The sequence below is a fragment of the Schistocerca gregaria genome, unplaced genomic scaffold (assembly GCF_023897955.1).
Source record: "Schistocerca gregaria isolate iqSchGreg1 unplaced genomic scaffold, iqSchGreg1.2 ptg001556l, whole genome shotgun sequence".
Lineage (NCBI taxonomy): Eukaryota > Metazoa > Arthropoda > Insecta > Orthoptera > Acrididae > Schistocerca > Schistocerca gregaria.
The window spans coordinates 10,001-15,000 of record NW_026062839.1 but is presented as its reverse complement, the minus strand read 5'-3'; the positions used below and the strand labels follow the sequence as shown (position 1 = coordinate 15,000).

Below are 5,000 nucleotides of genomic sequence, written 5' to 3'. Positions count from 1 at the left end.
GGGTGATCTTTATCTTTTCAGTTCTCCACCGTCTCTTTCAAGACAGTTTGCAGAGGCGGGACTGAGGCGTTTGACGGCCCCTGTTCCATTACTTTGTGTCCAACGGCCTGACGGCCGATGGGCGTCGTACGGCTCCACACCGGAGCGGACAGGCACTCGGGCGAAAGTCATTCAAAACCGGCGCCAGGCGCCAGGTGCCGCAGGCCAGCCGCTCCAGAGCTTCAGCGCTCGTACCACACAACAACACTTGCGCTAGTTTTGAGAGGCACGCGTGGTTCCGCACGCGGCGCACGGCTACTGCCGTACAGGTAGCGTGTTGCGCGACACGACACGCACATCGAAAGACATGCAGTCTAGTCGGTAATGATCCTTCCGCAGGTTCACCTACGGAAACCTTGTTACGACTTTTACTTCCTCTAAATGATCAAGTTTGGTCATCTTTCCGGTAGCATCGGCAACGACAGAGTCGAGCCGCGTACCAGTCCGAAGACCTCACTAAATCATTCAATCGGTAGTAGCGACGGGCGGTGTGTACAAAGGGCAGGGACGTAATCAACGCGAGCTTATGACTCGCGCTTACTGGGAATTCCTCGTTCATGGGGAACAATTGCAAGCCCCAATCCCTAGCACGAAGGAGGTTCAGCGGGTTACCCCGACCTTTCGGCCTAGGAAGACACGCTGATTCCTTCAGTGTAGCGCGCGTGCGGCCCAGAACATCTAAGGGCAATCACAGACCTGTTATTGCTCAATCTCGTGCGGCTAGAAGCCGCCTGTCCCTCTAAGAAGAAAAGTAATCGCTGACAGCACGAAGGATGTCACGCGACTAGTTAGCAGGCTAGAGTCTCGTTCGTTATCGGAATTAACCAGACAAATCGCTCCACCAACTAAGAACGGCCATGCACCACCACCCACCGAATCAAGAAAGAGCTATCAATCTGTCAATCCTTCCGGTGTCCGGGCCTGGTGAGGTTTCCCGTGTTGAGTCAAATTAAGCCGCAGGCTCCACTCCTGGTGGTGCCCTTCCGTCAATTCCTTTAAGTTTCAGCTTTGCAACCATACTTCCCCCGGAACCCAAAAGCTTTGGTTTCCGGAGGCTGCCCGCCGAGTCATCGGAGGAACTGCGGCGGATCGCTGGCTGGCATCGTTTATGGTTAGAAACTAGGGCGGTATCTGATCGCCTTCGAACCTCTAACTTTCGTTCTTGATTAATGAAAACATACTTGGCAAATGCTTTCGCTTCTGTTCGTCTTGCGACGATCCAAGAATTTCACCTCTAACGTCGCAATACGAATGCCCCGCCTGTCCCTATTAATCATTACCTCGGGTTCCGAAAACCAACAAAATAGAACCGAGGGTCCTATTCCATTATTCCATGCACACAGTATTCAGGCGGGCTTGCCTGCTTTAAGCACTCTAATTTGTTCAAAGTAAACGTGCCGGCCCACCGAGACACTCAACTAAGAGCACCTGGTAGGATTTCAACGGGGTCCGCCTCGGGACGCGCAAGCACGCCTTCGGCTCGCCCCACCGGCAGGACGTCCCACGATACATGCCAGTTAAACACCGACGGGCGGTGAACCAACAGCGTGGGACACAAATCCAACTACGAGCTTTTAACCGCAACAACTTTAATATACGCTATTGGAGCTGGAATTACCGCGGCTGCTGGCACCAGACTTGCCCTCCAATAGATACTCGTTAAAGGATTTAAAGTGTACTCATTCCGATTACGGGGCCTCGGATGAGTCCCGTATCGTTATTTTTCGTCACTACCTCCCCGTGCCGGGAGTGGGTAATTTGCGCGCCTGCTGCCTTCCTTGGATGTGGTAGCCGTTTCTCAGGCTCCCTCTCCGGAATCGAACCCTGATTCCCCGTTACCCGTTACAACCATGGTAGGCGCAGAACCTACCATCGACAGTTGATAAGGCAGACATTTGAAAGATGCGTCGCCGGTACGAGGACCGTGCGATCAGCCCAAAGTTATTCAGAGTCACCAAGGCAAACGGACCAGACGAGCCAATCCGATTGGTTTTGATCTAATAAAAGCGTCCCTTCCATCTCTGGTCGGGACTCTGTTTGCATGTATTAGCTCTAGAATTACCACAGTTATCCAAGTAACGTGGGTACGATCTAAGGAACCATAACTGATTTAATGAGCCATTCGCGGTTTCACCTTAATGCGGCTTGTACTGAGACATGCATGGCTTAATCTTTGAGACAAGCATATGACTACTGGCAGGATCAACCAGGGAGCTGCGTCAACGAGAGCTGAGCAGCCGGCCGCCCGGGAGTGTGTCCCGAGGGCCCGCGCGAACACGCAAGCGTCCGCTCAATTATTCTGCAAACAGGAGGAGGCTGAGCTCCCCTGCACGATACACCTCGAAACCCTCTCAGGTCCCGGCGGCGCGCAGCGCCGTCCTAAGTACTTGGTCGGGTTCGAGAGAGGCGCAATCGCCCGGAGATGGGCGAGTAGACGCTTTCAGTGCGAACACCCGTGCTCCCAACTGAGCTTGCCGCTGCCGACAGAGGCCCGGGAGCGTGCTGTCGTGGCATTGCCGGCGGGAAACAACACGCGCCACCTACGGTGACCGGCAGCTCCAACGCCAGCGCCACAGAAGGGCAAAGCCCCACTTGGGTGCAGAAGCGAACTCTCCCAGCACAGCGCACGCGCCAACACGTCCGCAGAGCTGCGATACAAACCACCTGCGAGAACCGCTGGGGGCGACCGAGCAGCAGACGGCGTCGCGACGCCGAGTGCCGGGCGGCGGCGCATCCTCAACGCACACAGTCCGCAATCGGACCAGCACACTGCAGATGTCCACCGCGCTTCGCACCGGGCTCGGCAGAACCCACTTTGGCCGCCTGGCGCCGCGCGCAGGGTGCGCCGGCGCATAGCTGGGACGCCAGCCGGGCCCGTCGGCCGGCGCTCCTGCCACTGGGCGCCCCCCACCAGCCGGCTGTAGTGCGTGCGCTCACGCAGCGCGCGGCCAGCACGCCGGGCGGCCCCCCCTCACCGGCCGGGGACTGTCCCGCCAAGCCACAGCCTCGTATCGCTTCATACCCACATGGCCAACTCAGGTTCGGGGGCATGGCGGGTACCGCCGAAACAACCGGTTCATAGATGTACCGATCGTCGCTATCACCGATGCACCTGCAGCGCGAACAACCGCTCAACAACTGATTTCCAGTTCATTTGCGGATCTTTGGCAGCAAACGTATACGTCAATCTACATTTGCGAAATCTACGATTCTGGCATGCCTGCATGTTATGTGTCACGACACGCTACATCAGCCCACATACACACTGCGGCATGTACACGAGAGAACACGTGGAAGATGGTCCGCGCACGTGTGCAATGTCCCTTGCGCGGTCGACTGTCAACCGGCCTCTGTAGCATGTCGCAGATGTGGAACGCGGTCCACCGTGCTATCATGTTGTGTGGGGCAATACGATTAAATAGGAAAACCCTCGTCGCTACATCAACAGACGGCTCACGCTGATTCCCGGCAGAGGGAGGAGGGGGGGGGGGGGGGCCAACATGCAATACTTTCGTCCGTACCTACCTACCACATGTCTGTACGGCGTACAACAGTGCAATCTCGCTGTAATGGGGAGACGAGACAAGTAGCATCGTGCACAACATATGGCCCTTATGATTCGCCATTGTAGGGCGCAGCCGGTGTACGGTCAAGCATGTGCCACATTATGTCACTCAGTACGTAACGACGGATGATCAGTGTGGGTTACGCGTACATCAGCGGACAGTCCACACAGGCCGTACCACAACGTACACTGACTGCATCGACAACCGAATGCAACTGAACAGCTGCAAGGCTCATTTCACAAACAAACGCCTGACCGACCAGCTTGGAAGGGCAGGAGGGGAGGGCGATATTCGTTCTGTAGCGGTACACCCTTCCAGTGGTTAGCGGGACTGTGTAGAAAGTACGCAACACTCGAAAGACCTTTATGTGAGGGTACGCACCATGGCATCAAGAAATACACATGACACCAGAGGATCCAAGCAGTGAACTATGTTCAGAGGGTTGCTGTTAGGCAAAGCTACATTCCTGTGACGTTACATGTGACAGTTAAGGTGCAGTGTAAGTTAGGTTAAGGTGCAGCGTAAGTTAGGTTAAGGTGCAGTGTAAGTTAGGTTAAGGTGCAGCGTAAGTTAGGTTAAGGTGCAGCGTAAGTTAGGTTAAGGTGCAGCGTAAGTTAGGTTAAGGTGCAGCGTAACTTGGGTTAAGGTGCAGCGTAACTTGGGTTAAGGTGCAGCGTAACTTGGGTTAAGGTGCAGCGTAACTTGGGTTAAGGTGCAGCGTAACTTGGGTTAAGGTGCAGCGTAACTTGGGTTAAGGTGCAGCGTAACTTGGGTTAAGGTGCAGCGTAACTTGGGTTAAGGTGCAGCGTAACTTGGGTTAAGGTGCAGCGTAACTTGGGTTAAGGTGCAGCGTAACTTGGGTTAAGGTGCAGCGTAACTTGGGTTAAGGTGCAGCGTAACTTGGGTTAAGGTGCAGCGTAACTTGGGTTAAGGTGCAGCGTAACTTGGGTTAAGGTGCAGCGTAACTTGGGTTAAGGTGCAGCGTAACTTGGGTTAAGGTGCAGCGTAACTTGGGTTAAGGTGCAGCGTAACTTGGGTTAAGGTGCAGCGTAACTTGGGTTAAGGTGCAGCGTAACTTGGGTTAAGGTGCAGCGTAACTTGGGTTAAGGTGCAGCGTAACTTGGGTTAAGGTGCAGCGTAACTTGGGTTAAGGTGCAGCGTAACTTGGGTTAAGGTGCAGCGTAACTTGGGTTAAGGTGCAGCGTAACTTGGGTTAAGGTGCAGCGTAACTTGGGTTAAGGTGCAGCGTAACTTGGGTTAAGGTGCAGCGTAACTTGGGTTAAGGTGCAGCGTAACTTGGGTTAAGGTGCAGCGTAACTTGGGTTAAGGTGCAGCGTAACTTGGGTTAAGGTGCAGCGTAACTTGGGTTAAGGTGCAGCGTAACTTGGGTTAAGG

At 54.7% G+C, this 5,000-nt stretch overlaps 2 non-coding genes across 2 annotated transcripts in view; both read right to left on the bottom strand.

Moving 5' to 3' along the window:
- Positions 1 to 5, bottom strand: part of LOC126333031 (5.8S ribosomal RNA) — a 155-nt gene extending 150 nt beyond the window's left edge. Inside the window, exon 1 of the ribosomal RNA XR_007564055.1 lies at positions 1 to 5. This exon is cut by the window's left edge and continues 150 nt beyond it. This is a non-coding gene — a ribosomal RNA (5.8S ribosomal RNA).
- Positions 6 to 361: 356 nt separating this feature from the next.
- Positions 362 to 2,252, bottom strand: LOC126333028 (small subunit ribosomal RNA). Its single transcript, XR_007564052.1, has one exon. It is a non-coding gene; the product is annotated as a small subunit ribosomal RNA (ribosomal RNA).
- Positions 2,253 to 5,000: the final 2,748 nt, after the last annotated feature.